The sequence below is a fragment of the Stegodyphus dumicola genome, chromosome 7 (genome assembly GCF_044657685.1).
Source record: "Stegodyphus dumicola isolate Sdum_Otavi_A_Nest chromosome 7, ASM4465768v1".
NCBI classification, from domain to species: domain Eukaryota; kingdom Metazoa; phylum Arthropoda; class Arachnida; order Araneae; family Eresidae; genus Stegodyphus; species Stegodyphus dumicola.
Window position 1 is genome coordinate 139,050,237 of NC_140774.1, and position 17,324 is coordinate 139,067,560.

General features: G+C 32.9%; 1 pseudogene across 1 annotated transcript in view; it reads right to left on the reverse strand.

Annotated features, from left to right (window-relative positions):
• Nucleotides 1-1,296: 1,296 nt before the first annotated feature.
• The window catches only part of LOC118200399 (sterol O-acyltransferase 1-like), a 56,757-nt pseudogene continuing 40,729 nt past the window's right edge, over nucleotides 1,297-17,324 (reverse strand). The window contains exons 8-12 of the transcript XR_015042388.1: nucleotides 13,735-13,814; nucleotides 12,374-12,472; nucleotides 9,627-9,759; nucleotides 7,725-7,867; nucleotides 1,297-5,159 (exon numbers count right to left, since the gene is read on the reverse strand). The product of XR_015042388.1 is annotated as a sterol O-acyltransferase 1-like (transcript). The remainder of the gene's footprint in view (nucleotides 5,160-7,724; nucleotides 7,868-9,626; nucleotides 9,760-12,373; nucleotides 12,473-13,734; nucleotides 13,815-17,324) is intronic.

A 17,324-nucleotide genomic window follows, 5' to 3' on the forward strand; every position in this document is an offset into this window, starting at 1 on the left:
ATCTTCACCTACTTTAATTTCTGCTTTAACAGATTCATGAACACCGTTCATCTCTCCTTTAAAAGTTACTTGGCCAGCTTACATCACTCCACTAGAAAGTTCCATCTTTTCTTGGAAAGCAGCAAATGCAGTGCTTCATTTTTTCTTCAGCCGTTCTTGTGATTGGTATTCAAATCCCACTTCTGACACCAAAAGTTGTTGCTTGCGTACGGGTTCGTAATCGATTGAATGCATAAATCTGGTGAAAAGTTACTAAAATTTATTCTTATTCCAAAAGGTAAAACAAAATGCTGAAATGTTTCCTCTCAGATATTCGTACAATATCACAGTATATTCAAACAGTATCACACAGTAGTTATATTTTAACTACTAAAACGTTGAATATAACACAATTCAAATTACAGAGGAAGCCAATCCCATCTCACCGTGAATTTGCTACAGTAAACAGCAACAGTTATTTGAACAACAATTGAGAAAATTTTTTGACTGTAAAAATTTGTAAATATAACGCTGTTTTTTGTTATTTGAATTTTGAATTGTGTCTTAACAACTGAGATGTTTCACTCCGGCTTTTATAAGCTTTTTAATCATGCGCGAGAACATTCTGGTATTTTCTCGAGTTTTCTGGACAGCAAAAGAGTACAATTACCAGATCATTATTTACTAAATATACAATGTTTGTAAATTGTACATTTTTTGCTTTAAAAATGTTGTTTTTATCTTCCGGTTAAAGATTTTATGCCTTTAGTAAATCTGTGTGCAATGTTTTTAGAATTATCAGCAATTTTAAAGTTGTTTAATTGCCGCTAAGCCTGTTTTTAATGGCGGCCATTGATGTTTACATTTGAAACAGGAGACTAGTGGATTTGTTGCCAATCTAGAGAAACTTAGCTTCGCAACAACAAAGATAATGCATTCATTTATTATTGCCAATTAAATCATGCTTAATTCTTTCTGGAATTTTTTCGAGGAAATAAGCGTTTGAGATTTACTTGGTAATTTTTAATATAGATATTTTGAGTTTTTATGTATTTTTGCCTTCTCGCGAAGTAAGAACTGAATTAATTAAATGAGAAATACTCAATCGTCTGTGAAAAACTGTTTCTTTTTTGTTAAATAATCTAATGAATTTTGTTAAATAATCTAATGAATAGATGGTCGAAAAGAAAAGGGGACGTCTTTTTGACATTCAATTATTGTTATCATTACTTTGTTTCTGAAAATTATAAGATAGTGAGTATTATGATAAATGCAAAGCACACTAGTGTTCAAAAAAGAAGTGACAAACACAAAGCGTGTGATATGTCAAAAATAATTGGTTTATTGCTATGAAATTTTGTTCACAGATGTCTAAAATTTACATGCTACATTATTATCAACAACCAGTAGTAACATAACAAAAACAAAGAAAATTAAATGTTTTGAGGTACATAAATGAAACCAAAAATTGTCAAAATGTAACAACTCGTATTTCCAGAATAGCCGCGCTAATATACAAAGTAGCATCCCGAATAGCTTTACATGCCTTACAACGCCCCCCCCCAACTGTAAATGAGGTTGTTGATCATAGATTCTGGCAAAAAATCTCATTCTTTTAAAAGCAAGGATTTTAGTAGCTGAAGTGTCCTGGAAGAGTGTTGAGGTCAAGCAATGGTTCTTCCTAGATATTGGCAGACATGCTTTATAGGATTCAAAACCAATGACTTTGCACAAAATTAACGAATACACTTCTCCTCCAGAAAAATCGTTTAGCTATTGATCTCTGAGTGACCTTGTATTATCCTTCATAAAAGCAAAGTTCCCTCAAACAGCGACCTGAAGAGCCTCGCTTAAAATTCATCCCTATATCGCTGTTAGGTGTACGATCGTCGAACATGGTGCCTCCCCACGCAAGGATTTTGTTTTCACAATGGTTAATTTCCTTTATCTCGAAGAAACGATAATGGGGTTAAGCATCTCTCCACATGAAGAAATGTCTAAAATCCTCTTGTGCATTAAATTTCAGTTCCTAATTGAAGAGGATATGGCCCTAGACTTGTGCCCAAGAATGCTGTGTGTGAATCCAGAAAAGACGGGCAATCATTTCTGCGATTTGCTGTGGAAATCGCTGGTTGCCGCGCATAAAGGGCTTTCTCTGCTCGAAGTCTGTGTACGGTTAGCATAGAAATTTTTGTTTCAGACTCAACAGCGAGGCTTTAAGGATCTAGTCATTTCTTTAGGGCATCATAAGTTTAATGCTCCGTATCGACCCTCCGCAACTGTAGTTGCTCCTGGATGGCTTTAGAGAGAATTCTAATGATGGCACCCGTAGTTTGAAATTTTTGCTCTAACCTGGATATAAGAATTCAAAACACTCATGAAAACAGTTACTTTCGCTTGAGACTCATCAGCGTCATGCCTAATGTTGGTTCTCTATCTCATTCCGTCATTTAAACGATTGCGAGAACTTATTTTAAGTGAAATAAGCCATTCTTACAATTCTGCTTGCAAGAAATGATTGAATACCGTGATCGAATTTCAGATTAAGAATTTCAGATTACTTCTACTTTTTTGTAAGATATGCGACATTACATTTAGCGAATTATATATGACATCACATTTTTAAATATTAGTGGTAGTATTTTCAGTTATTGCAAAAATATGCCTGCAATTTTGGATACTAATTATGTGCAATTCAAAAATATATTTACATGCATTCATAAACGTGCACAGGAAAGAGGATATGCACTTGAAATGTTCATATTCACTAGAAATATATTATAGCATTTTGTATATCATGAATGTAGTTTCAATACAATATCGATAAATAATGAGAAAAACAACAGTGTAATAGGAAATAATAAATATACAAAAGCACCGAACAGAAAGAATGCAGCTACACCATAAGCACAGCATTATGACCATTTTCCTAATATCATATTGCTTCATCTTTGGCACATAAACCCTCAACTGCCATGCAGTTTTCATCGATTATGAAGAGGTGTTTGATGATCACTGAGCTGGTTCGATTTTGTTACAAAAAGCGGTGCCCTGTTGAAAAAATCAGTTTGTGATGGGGAAGACAGAAACTATAAGAAAGTGTGTAACTGATCAGTAATAATGCTAACATAGTAATAATGCTAACATTTGGGCACTATGATAGATGCTAACTATGTTAGCATCTATCATAGTGCCCAAAACGACCGCTTGTAAAAGGTTGCCACTGAGAACATCCCCAGAAGCACAAGATCTTTTCCAACGACTTATTTATGTTTCAAAGTAACTTTGTCATTCAGTCATTCGTGTGAAAGACGTGATCACTCGTGTAGAATCTACTTGATGCAAAAAATGTCGATTCATACTAATGAATAGCTATTTTCCATTGTTGCATGCTCCAATCACGATATTCACTATAACTTTCCTTTGAATAAAAGAAGTTTAAAAGAATTTTTGTATAAACAAGCCTTGCAAAAACGAACTAGTAAGCAATGGATATTATGCCCAAACGTATTGTAACAAATAAGTATTATATTCAAATTTCGCGTGAATTGTTGGAGATTTGTAAGTGTAAATTTTCATACTTGCAAAGGGCACTAACCGTTCAACTCTTCAAAATCTTGGGAAGTACGAAAGGAACAGGTGTTCTAAATTTTTGTAAGTGTGAAAAGCATCAAATGCAAAACATTTTCAAAGTAACCAGGTGTCTCTTGTAGAGTTTTCTGGTGTGTTGCTGTCTAAGTCGTTAGTGATGTTGGACTATCCCCATACGCGAATGGAACAATTCGCTGTGGCCGTTTCGCCGTAGCCGTTTCAACGTGACCGTTTCACAGACTGACATTTCGCCGTCACTGCACATTTTTCTTTACATGACTGTATTATACCTTGACGGTTATATTAAGTTGTTAAATTTTAAAGAAAATAAAACCTTTTGCAATTTTGCAAACACATCTTCTATAATTACTAAAATATTATCAAAAATATCTTCTATAATTACTAAAATATTATCTAGAATTAATGATTTTTCCCCCGGAAAAGAATTTATTTGGAAGGTTTTTATAAGCAGTCTTTTATTACGTATACAAAAGGTAAACAGAATTATTAAATTAAATAAATTTAATACGAGTATAATACGGCAATATATAATACAGTTATGTAAAGAAAACTATGGCGAATCGTTCCGACGGCGAAAACGTTCTGGCGGCAAAAGGTTCCAACGGCGAAACGGCCACGCTGAAATGAAGACGGCGAAAAGTCCTAGACACCCCCTTTACTGCTTATAGTTAAAAAATTGGGTATTTATTGTATTTCAACCTGACCTGATTCACTGTAGTCGTAAATGTCTATGATGCTGGCCTAGCAGAGGCCCACGAGAGGGGCGTCTGCTGCGGAGTTCCATACCGAATAGAGGTCGAGGAACTATGGGCTCAGCTACAGCTGTGCTTAGATCTGCACCCTATATAGCTGTCAGTTGATCCACCGGCAACCACTTGTTTGACTTGCAGGATTGTCTTTGACCTTCCATTGATCTGGCGTGGATATTCAACGCTCTGATATCTACTACTGGTTTCATCATCTTTCTTTCCTTTTTTCATAGACAATAACAAGAGCAGTTCGCGAACACTCCACTATTAGTACCGTTTCGGAGATACTCATTCTTAGCCTTCGTACTATATTTATAGTATAGCCTTAAATCAGTAGCCTTCCTCATTACACTTACACATAATCAAAAATGGCATGCCTCAGTAAAACGGCAGCCTTGAAACAACATTCCCATTTTGTCTTGTACCGGCATATGTCATCTACGGTATTTTGGAAAGCACACCTCCATAGTATAGGGAATGGCCGTGATGCTTTGGAAAAATCAGAGTGAGCAACTAATCTGCCATATGAAAAGTCTGAAGACAGGAGAAAATACTTTCAAGAAGTACTTCAAAAACTGGAATTATATTTAAAATGAGCCACGAAATGAGCCATAAGTGCATGATTCAAACAACCTTGAATGCTATATGGATGCCTCCACAGCTTACTTGATAATGAGAGCACTAGTTTTCTGGTATAAGTAGCGCTTTTTAAATCTGATGTTTAGGATTCATTTTCTTTTATTGAATTTCTAGTTAGACTTGTAAAGACACTATGTTACACGTGAATGAGCGAGGCATAAGATGATCCACCCAAGAATCCTGTTAAAGAAATAAAAGTACAAGTAAATTATAACGATAAAATAATAGGGAATACAAATGTATAAGTAATAAACAATTAAAATATTAAAAAACATATAGATTTTAGTTTCTAAATCATCAGGAAAACTTCTGTTTTTTCTTTGCATTAACAAGGTAGTGTGAATTCCATAATTTTTGCAAAGATACTGACATGAAACAAGATTATTTTATAGAGCATGGATTTATAGAAAATATTTTAAAATATGTCTCAAAATACGCCCTTCAATTCATGTCATTATTTGGTATCCCATATTGTTAAATTATTTCAAAGAACGAAAACAATATTAAGGCCCCTTCTGACAGAAGAAATTATCTGAATTCTGGTCATCATCAAGAATCCGGAAAGATATAGACTATTTATGTAAACAATAGCGATTTCAAACCTCATTCTAAGCTCAGTGTTAACGAAAAATTAGTTACTGTTTGTAAACTCTGTAAGCTGCTGATTGGACATTACTAATATAACGGCTTGATAACAAGCGTATTATTTATGAATATTTTTAATTAGAAATTTCAGAAAACACTTAATAAAAAATCATAAATTTGACTTTTAGATGGTAAATTTTGTGATATGATAATTTCGTCGATAATTTTACCTGCCTATCACTGGTCTGCAGAAAACAAGATACTTTGTACTTGCCAGTAGCTTTTTTATGTACATTCAACTTATCAGGTTATCAAGCCCACTAACGCGGAAAACGATTACGATTCAGAACTCGAAGCAAGGATTCTACAGAAAATGTAGTCTTTTGAAGCATATTAAGTCGAAATCTCGTCAGATCAGATAATCACAACTCGGAGCCCCTGCATTAAAAAAACTCATGAATCTTCACAGCAAACAACTAAGGCAAGCAACCATCTAATTGTTTACTTAACATAGCTCTGAAGTCAAACAGTTTTATCGTAATTAATTTAACAATCGTTAAGAGTATAAACAAGAAAAGTCTTAAAGAGGGCAAAAGAAAGCTTGAATTTTAGCGGTTCTGAAGACGTTAAAATTTCTTCCTGTCGGTAAAAAACTTTCACTTGTTATTAAAAGTTAGCAACAATCTTAAAGGTTTTAAATCTGTAATAAATTGAAGTACAGTTATTTAAAATGCTGAAAAGGAATTAATTTTGTTTCATTGTCAGATGTTTCACTTTATCAGTGCAAGGTTTTCATTTTTAATTTCTTAGAGATCTACTAACTCTGAAATTAGCAAACAAACACGCGGTATTCCGAAAATAGCATAATATTATGTCGACTGTGGCTGCATTTTCGTTAATGACAGAGGAAAAGAAAATTTCGCATCCATAGAGTGTCTGTTCTCCTGCAATCACCTTATCTCTGCCATTCCAGAAAATTTCAGATTTTAGTTCTTACTGAAGGAATTAAGCCATTTCCGAGAATTAAAAGCCAACAACTTTCTTGAATTCTGCCAAATGTGGTCAAATTTTGTCGCCAAAATCACCGAATAACACAATCCGATATGTTTGGTTGTATAAGATCAATAAATTACGACCAGTGAAACAATAAATTGTACTACAATCTATGAGAAACTCTACGTAAGGAAAGGGTAATACTATGCATTCTACGTAACCGAACCTGTTTTTGTTGAATATAGAGACAGTGTGTTATCTAGTTTTAATAAATTTCTCATTGTTTTGCATTCTCAAAACTTGTTTATTGTTTTATAATAATCGAAAGATTTTTTTTAAAGTATGTTGATTTCTTTGGAGAAGGAGGGTTAGAACAGGACATAATGTGTTATAGCCAAGCAAAAGCAGACGTAATTGGCCTAACCGGTGGGAGAACCTAAAAAAAGATTCTTTTTTCTAGCTTTTATTCGCCCGTTAAGGTGCAAGATATAAAGGCAAATAGCAAAGGTGGCGGTGCAAAGCTTAACAGTCACTCATCAAGGGTATTTTCGTGATATAAAGTCCCAAAAGCGTCAGCACCCTTATGAAGTTCAGTATCGTGAACAAAGGCAGCCGGGAACCCATGTGAAGACCTCAATCTTGACGAATGGTTACCTGCATAAAGGTGCAGGCATCTTTATTACATTTTATGAAATTGTCTAAGTAGTACGCTATGGAAATTCATTGTTTTTATACAATGGAGTAAACAATTAGCTCCAAGAATTATGAATTTGCTAAAAGCTAAGGAGACAGCGGTTAAGAAAGAAGTGAGAATAATGCAGTTACTATTCGTTTATCTTCCAACTTTTTCAGAATGTCGTTTATGGGTTGATCGTTTTTTTCTGCATCAATTCCACAATTATGATTGTGTCATTTTTTTTAATCCATCTATGTTAAATAACAAAGCAGCGTCACAAGCGGCCGCGCCTCGAAATTTTCCCGTATTCCCGACAGGAATATCTGCTCCTGTGCTAAAGTACTTAAAGGAATAAACAATTTTCATTGTGTTTCAAACATGAAAATATCTAGAGAGATAAGATTTAAATTAACTTTAAACTATTACTTATTAAACATTTCTAAATCAACATTTAGTAAAATATTTCTTCTAACAACAAAAAGAATACTTACTAAAGTTCTGGGACAATTGATTCTAGCATACCATTCTAGACAATAGAATACAATTAAAAATCCCCATCCTTGAAGCAAGGAGCCCCACAAGAATGCATTCCAAAATATAGATGTTGCTCTTCTTGTTAAAAACACATACATAGCTAAAAATAAAAGTTTTTGAAATATAATTTGTAGATTGGGCCAACTGTCATACAGTCTTGATGCTATATTCACAACTATATTAATATTGTTATGAAGTTTTCAAAAATGTAAATATTACTAAAATACAATTCAAAAAAGGATTTTTTATACCGCAAGTTTTTTTTTTTTTTTTTTTTTTTTGTTAAACGGATATGATAATTGATGCTCTGAAAGGATTCTTCTTATTCGCGATGTAAAATTATAGATGAATTTTGTAAAAATAAAATTTTATAATCTATGATTCCCATTTAAACTACGTGACAATATTTTTTCTTCTTTCAGTCCATTAGTCATCATACCCATTTTAAATACAAGCTAATTAAAAAAAAAAACTTTTGTTAAAATTGCATTTTATTTTTTCTTTTTAGTCTCAATTATACGTTTTCAAAGATTAGATTTTTGGTCGTGTTTAAAAGACAAGCAATGAATTACAACAAAATTATGAAATAAGGAAAAATAACTGTACGTCATTCAGAGAATGTTCAGTTTAGGAAATTGGATGTAATAACAATTTTACAACGAGCATTTACTTCAAGCTAAAAATGAATCACTGAATATTGCGAATTCGTCATTTAGTGCTCCCAAGATGGCAAACTCAAAAACAATTTTTCCTGGAGAAATGCTTTTTTCTGTCTACTTCAGACTGTAATACAACTTGAAATGTGCACAAAATCGCTCAATTAATATTTCTTTATCATTCTTCTTTTAAAAGAGGGAGAAAAGTTTTTTAAAAAATTTATGAAAATTTCAAAACTTAATATCTGATATATTTTTAAATGCTGAAATTTTAAAACCATATACGTCAAATAGTCTAAAAAAATCGAGCGAATTTCAAAACATCCGTCAAAAAATCAGAAATTAAGTTACAATTTTCATACAAGTTTCACCGAAAAGATTTTTTTTTGCTATATTTGATGGTACAAACAGTAAAATTCTGATGTGCTTGGTTTGTTATTTAAACGAAAATAAATGCGGAAAATCGTTTGAATATTAAATAACAAAATCTAAATTGAATTTTGAAAAAAAAAAAAATCGTTTTACCGCCTTGCATTGTCATCAAAAAACTGTGTGTGTACAATATTTGAACTCAACAGCTTATCAGGAAGTAAGTTGTAAATTGATAGCAAATTTCTTTTCACCGTGTAATGAGTGACCTAAATAAAAGCTCATAAAATATCTAAAATGTAATTGAATATTGGAAATATTTTTTATATTTTAATACAAACAAATTTACATTAATACACTAAACCAGTGTTCTGAAAATCGAATTGCAAGTGGCATACATACATATGTATATGTAAGATATTACTTTATGTCTTACTTTATGTCTTTAATGATAATTTTTCTACAGCTTAATGTGCGAAAATACTAGGCATGTTTTAAATTTTGTTTTCAAAAGAATTGTTTTGTAATTACGTATGTATATAATATATATTATACATAAATGACTTATAGTTTCGATCAAACTTATTCTCAATACATTAAAAGCATCAAATAAGTAATTCATCGAAGATTCTAGGTTTATATTACTTAAATGGCAGGGATTGTGCTGTTATTTTTTTTGTTGAAAGTAATAAATATGTTGTGAAGTTTCAACATCTTTCATGAAAAGAAGATCTTGATGAAGTTCACATAAATAACAAATAATAAATTTAGTTATTTGATGCTTTTAAAATGTAGTAGTTGGACTACTGTTTTTGGCATATAAAGTTTACTTACTTCCTACAGTCATATATAAGAAGAATAGTAAAGGAAATACATATTTAAAAACCATGGCTAAAAGATATTCATGTGCTACTGCTGATATGAAGAAAACCATATACATGGCACCAATTTTGTTTTTACCAAGAATCTGAAAAAATAAATAAATCCCCAAATGAAAAAAAAATTATTAAAATTCAAATAGCTTCAAATACTATATGAGATCTTGATAGAAACTTTATGAAAAACTTTATTTTGCTTATGTTAATGGCTAATAAATAAATTTTGACAATAAAAAGGCTTGATAATTTTGAGAAGTTATTACGTATGAGAAATCTTGTTTCTTACTAGAAATAGTGTTATAAAATAAATACGACTTTATTGAAATGGCGAATGTCTATAAGGTATGTCTCCTGCCTTCTTAGTATGCCTTTGTGGTGTATTGGTCAACATACTCAGCGCGTATTCGAGAGGTCCGTGGTTCGAGTCCCGGCGAGGGCATTGCACATTTTTCATATCTCCTGCTTTGTAACCTAATGGCTCTACATGTCTTTTTCTTTGCTTAAAAGCACAGAAGGCAAAAGCGTTTTTAATTACATTTTTTAGAATCAAATTTTTTTGACGTAACACTTATAACAGCAATGTTGAGCGATTTGTATAATTACCTCCAAAATAGTTTTGTTTTATGGTAGTGGCAAAGGAACCGATTACTGACAGGGGGTGGAGTCTTTTTAAACGAGGGGGAAATGATTTGCTATTTTGAAACTGCTTGTTATTTACTGTTTTTTTTTTTAATTTTATTATCACCTCGAAACTCGACATGCGAATTGTTTTTAGCTCGCGGATTTTACATACTGACAAAATAAGAACACTGGCACTGGAGAGAAATATCTGTTGCAAGCTGTATTTGCAAAAGATCCGATGAAATAAATTTACCGCTACATCTTGCATAATTAAATATTTTATATTAAAAAAGTATACAGCTCTCCATGTGGAATTAAATTTTGATGAAATAAAAATATAGCAATAATATTTTGCTATGTTAGCAGCAGCAAAAACTTTACGTTTTGCAAATGTTTTGTTTGTTACTCAACAGCAAAAACCTTGCCTTTTGCACAATTTTGAACAGCTCATTCAAAGATAGGATTTTTAAATTCTGCAAACTAATTCTTAAACTAAAAGTAAGCCTTTCGTAACTGTTTAGCTTTCTGTTTCAACTGTTAAACTGCTATCTGCATATCAAGATCAGCTTGCAGTTTCTTCTTTATGAATACATGAATTTTTATTTATTTTTTTTTTCATTTTTGTAACTTTAACAATAAATTTGAGAAGTTAGACTGTTACCTGAGTGTTCAGATTGCAGTCTTATATTTTCGCATTTATATTACCAGTTATATTTTCTAACAGAACTATACTTTTATTTCTAATGTTTGTATCATAACATAACATAAATCTGTAAGTTTCGTGGTATAGTTTGGGGAAGAGGTCAATTTGTATTAAAATTAGAAAAGTGTAAAACATTGTGAAAATGTGGGAAAAATTAAAAATATAATATTGCGCAGTTTTAAGTTGAATGATAATAATAATTGGACAAAGATAATGATACAAATACTTGATATTGTACAAAGATTGATTAAAATTCACTTGAATGTAGAATTTAAATTACATGCTATTGTGCAGAAAAACCTTGTTTTTTTTTGTTTCGTTTTTTTTTTTTTGTATTTGCCGACAACATATGCAAATTAGGCAAACGCGAGCAAATAAAAAGAAATATATTCAACGTCGCTCGCATAATTTAATTAATTTGAAAGAAATGATGTATTTTAAATAATGTCTGAAAAATATTGTTGCGTTCTACGGGTTCCTGGATTTGGAGTAATTGATGATAACACTTGATGGAGAATTAAAATACAATTCATTCGCCAGTATTACACAGGGCATTTCCAAAGACACATTTGCAATCATTACAAAACGACGATAAATAGCCTGTAACAATCAGAAACACAGCTTTCAAGCAATAACTATAAAGACAGCTTCACAACAAAGCACTAAAGTACAGCCCTCGACTTGGCCGATCGCTCTCAAGTTAATCTCTGAACTCAAGACACTACTACTCTTTCTAGGCCAGGTAGGGTGTATATAGCTTTAACACAGCTTCGAGAAAAACCGCTTAAAATTGAAAATATGTTGAAATGTGCTGAAATTGAAAATGTTCTCGCTGCGTCAATGGGATGTCGGGAATTATGTCGCCAAATATCATCAACGGGGGATTTCGCTCCAAATCTGTGTTTTCCTGCCACTTTCGGGAAATCCTAGTCCCGTGTTGCGGAGAAGTGGTCTTACCGCTGCTGGGCGTTTCGCAGCAATATTATTTTGTTGAAGATCGAATGTGGAGAATAATCAGTAAAAGGAAACATCGAAAACAGTTGGATATCTCTTATAAATCTCGATAAATTTCTTCAGAGCTTATCTGAATATTCTGCAATTGCTCTATAGGTATAAAAAGAGTAAATTGTCTTGTTGCTCAAGGTCATCCATAGGTAACCACAGCGTTTTCTTGATGAAGATCGTCTAACAGTAATACAGCTTTCTATTCAATAACATACATAATTACCGTAAATATTTACAGTCACTAAAATTTTAATTAACCTTTGCACAATTAGAATCACTTTCACCATCATCTTTAAATTTTGAACTATCAGTGATAATTATTATATTAAATTATCATTGTTATATTTTAAAGTTAAATATAAAGTGCTACTTACAGCGTACACATCTTGATAGACATAAAAGTATAGCCATTTATAAACCACTAGATTCCATGAACGGTAAAATTTGGCAAATGATGTGCAGTTCCACCAGTCCTGAACAAAATAAAACAAAATCGGTGAAAATCCAAACTAGTTTTATACACTTGAATGTTCACTGAATTACGTTTCTTCTCCTAATACACCCTGAAATCGTCTCATAATTGATTTAAAGAAACTATTATAGGCTAGAAAGAGTGACTTGAAATCATGCGCCTACAAAGTAGTCATAACAAGTGAACGTAGATTGTTATAAGACTGTTTATTGCAAATGAAATTCTAGAATTTCTTGCGTCTGATCAGTTTAAGAATAGGAAATTGGAAGGCAACTCCATTTGTCTCATATTATCAGAATCAAGGTTACTACACTACAAAGTTTGCTCTTCTGTGATGTCACTGACTTCTAGTCACGGATCTTATAAGAAATAGACCAAACCAAATGGGTTTCTCCCTTGCTCTGGCGCATTCCCGGCTGTCACCTTCACCACATCCGGACGAGTAGGGACGACTTTCAGAAACTTAACAATAGTTGGCTACTGCAGCACGTATAATTTTCTAGAAAAAGCTGCTGATAGCGCCACATTTCACAAATTATAATTTTTAGATATTTTTATTTTTGAAACTGAGATTGATTTTTAAGAATTTAGCATGTTTGTCAAGCATAATTAAGGTTCTAAATAATTACAAAGCTGTTGCATGCTTTCAGGTCTGGGTAATTTTTTAGCTTTTCCTATGCTATATGGAAATTTTTATCTACTTCTTTTAAAAAAATAATATTCTAAATCTGAACTAATAGAAAAATTCAAACAAACAATTTTCTCTTACAATTTTTATGCTTTTTATTGGTGTAAATAGGTAAAAAATACTAAAATCCAAAAAAGGGATTTTTGAAAGTTTTTGTTTAAAATTCTTAATTGTATTGCTTTTTTAAAATTATATATGAATATTATAGCATAATATTCTACAAAGGAGTTTTATTTCAATAATATTTCACAATACATCATAGGGGCATTGGGCCTATGATGTATTGTGAAATACATCATAGGCCTTTCATTCATACATTGGGCCTTTCATCCCTTCAGTGAATCGAAAAAATGAGTACCAAATTCGCTTGAAGACGTCTGACCACGTGCCCAGGGTATATGCTTATGCACCCCGGGGCCCACGGTCAAGAAATAGATATCAGTGCACTGCAGCCCTGGCTCACTAAGGGTTTAGCTTAGCTTTAAACTTCTAACAGACGTAAAGCGAATTATCGCTAAAGTTAATTAAGTTTCGGAAAGATTTTTAAATAACCTTTTTATTAAATACAAACTAACTTTTTGTGCTATAATAGGATCCACCTCCACTTTGGCGATGTAATTAAAGTAAAAGTCAAATTCAAAATTTGAAACATAGGCTAGTAATCAAAGACTACATAATTTAATTTAAAGCGAAGTTGGCTCGGAACTTCGCCAATTAATTTAAATTTAACCAGCCAATTAATTTAAATTTGTGTCGGCAGCAATATTTCAAAGCCGAAGAAATACAAACTTATTAGAAGTGGTAGAAGTAAAGAAGCGTGGTCTCGAGAGACAGAAAAACGCCGTGTCTTGCAGTTCGAAATCTCAGCTTAAATACTGTCCAACTCATTTCCATTTTTGGTGAGGAAACGGAAAGAAGAAGTTATAGTAAAGGCTGAAATTATAAATAATTGGTTAATTTAAATAAGAAATGCTCCATACTTATAGCTACAGTTTTCGCACCTTCATATTACAACCGACTTTAGCGAATTATTTTATTTTGCCATACTCTGTTTCTGAGACACTGGCTTAATTTCTGCAATGCTGCCTATGGAAAACAGTCTTTGTCCTGATTGTGGGTTAATAGGATATGCATGCCTAAAGAAAACTCAAAAATTCTCTAGTTTGTTTGCTTTGTGACTCTGATTAACTAATGGACACAGAACGTTTAAACACATGTTCTGCATGTGAGAGTTTTAACTCTGTGATCCGGTAGAATTGGGATGGGGTAGGAGAAAAGTATCTAATAGCTAAAGAGCCAAAAGGCTTTGTGGGTAAGTAAGCATATAAGTAAATAAATACATGAAATTATGGATAAGATACGATTTAGGAAATAGGAGCTCACCTTATATGAACTTTGGAGGATCCCAAGCATATAAATGAATAAGTACATGAATTATAGATAAGTGAAAGACGGATTTAGGAAGTGGTGCCCTTCTTATATGAACTTTTGGGGATACCTCATTTTATATGCAAGTTATACACAGCGTTTTTAAAAACTTATTATCAATTTTCTGTGTTCTCGCAGTAACGAATTGGGCTCATATTGTGATTCTGCGATTAGCAGCGCAATGTGCGCATTAAAGACTTTTTCTGTTCTGGAGTGACAATTGACTGATGTAACTAATTTACGATGGGTTTGTTGGATTTTGGGGATTGTTTTCGAAATGAAAAACAGGAAAAAAAAAAAAAAAAAAAAAGATTAGGCTTTTCTCGAGATTTAAACAATAGAGCTTTCAGTTGCAAGCCGGTCGTAGTACTGCTTGCACCACGAAATCACATACACTGGAGAATTCATTAATGCTTTGTGCTTTCCATATATAAAATTGAGCACTTTATTAAAACTTTCTAAATAAACTAAAGTTTGATCATATAAGCAAAAATATCGGGATTATACAAAATTGGTTACGAAAGGCCAGTAACCAAATATGCGTCAAAATGCCAAATAGTATTTTTAAATATCGCGTCATGAAAAGCTATGCAATAACATCATTTGAAATAGGCGGTGAGAATTAAAGTTAATCTAGGAATTTTTTCTCTTATATTTTCATTTGACTACATATATGAACTGTCAGATGCTGAATGTAGTTACACGTTGTACGTTTAGCTGCTCGTAGTACTTTCAAGTTACCAAAAAAAAAAAAAAAAAAAGTTATTGATCCTGATACGATATGCTATGTACAGAATGGCGGAATAAGCATAGACATTAGCATAGACTCTAGCAAAATCACCTCAGGCCGCCACCATCTATTGCATAAGATAGTTTACACATTTAATTAATTCGTGGCCATCTAATTAATGTTTTTAACGTAAAGAGTATTTCTTTGAATGTTCTATCTGACAGTTTTTTTCCTTTGGTTTATAGGTTACATCGTGATTTTCGTGACAAAAGGAATTTTCGCAAAATTTCTGTGGTTACTGATTTCCCTTCCTCTACCACTACTTTCTAAAATCCATCAATCGTGCTGGGTTCGCGCTTAGAAAGAGCTCTTTCAAGAGACCAGAGGCACAATAGTGCATAGATGAAACATCATGAGACTTGTTATGACAGTGTCTCAGAGGCAGAGTACAGCAAAATGAGATAATTCGCTGAAGTCGGTTGTAATATGAAAGTGCGAAAACTGTAGCTATAAGTATGGAGCATTTCTTATTTAAATTAACCAATTATTTATAATTTCAACCTTTACTATAACTTATTCTTTCCGTTTCCTCAGCAGAAATGTAAATGAGTTGGACAGTATTTAAGCTGAGATTTCGGACTGCAAGAGAGAGCGTTTTTCTCTCTCTCGAGACCACGCGACTTTACTTCTGCCACTTCTAATAAGTTTATAATTCTTCGGCTTTGCGATATTGCTGCCGACACACATTTAAATTAATTGGCTGGTTAGAGTTTTGAGCCAACTTCGCTTTAAATTAAATTATGTAGTCTTTGATTACTAGCCTATGTTTCAAATTTTGAATTTGACTTTTATTTTAATTGCATCACCACAAGTAGTGGTGGATCCTATTATATCTCAAAAACGGGAAAATGTTTATTTTAAAATCTTTCCGAGTCGCAAGAATACGTAGGTATATATGCAATACCTCAATCAGTCTTCATTTCCTCAAGAGCTTAGTGGCACGTTTCGAAGTATAATTTGATGCTTTTCCATGTTGAAGTTTCACTCTCTGGAAGTCATTGGGATAAAGAAATGGAACTTCTTTTGCAAATATCGGACATAACACCTTTCTCTTGATAGTAAGTTGAATTGATTTTAATATCTTTTCGCACTCTTCTTATTTTTAATTTCCTTTTGTAAGATAATCCTGCAACAATAACTCGTACTATTCTGGTGGTCATTTTAGCGCACTTAATGTTTATATTATATTTAACAATCATTTTATTGTGTTTAAGACAATTATGAATTAGAAGATGACTCGCTTTTTGACATTTCGACTTCTACGATACTTGGAGAGAGGTATTTAATAGAAAGTGTTCTCGAGTTTTCAAACCTTGACTTTTTTCCAAGTTCGTAGAGTCATTAGATTTTTTGCTGAAAAATGAACAATGCCCTCGCCGAGACTCGAAACCTGGACCTATAGAATACCACTCGAGTATGCTTCCAGTAACATCACGAAGACCTGTCGAAAGGAGGGAGAAAATACCTTATAAATTGACTACTTAAACTAGATGCAGCATACAGGAACAACAGCGCTAACAAAGAAACAGAGAAATGCATACTTATGTTTAATATAGGAAAATACCTGCCGCAGAGAAAGAAATACAGTGTATAGTACCGTAGCATATTCAGCAATTAATTTAACTTCAGCATGCACAATTTTTATTCCTCCGTGCTACTACCAGGATTTGGCGATTGGATACTCGCCTCCCCAGTATCCATTTTAAGTGAGAAACATTACAAAGATTTTCTCTCATGTTACCCCGTGCCTTCGTGGTATAAATGGAAAGCACGTCCGTTAGCAACCAGAAGGCCCTGAATTCGAATCCTGGGTAGCGCATAGCACCTGTTTCATGTTTCCTGATTTGACAAACATAATGAACCTGCAAACTCATCAAACGTTCCTTAAGCCAGTACACGTTCAGCTGCACATCCTAATTGCGAGTACTCTTTCGGCATACTCTGCAT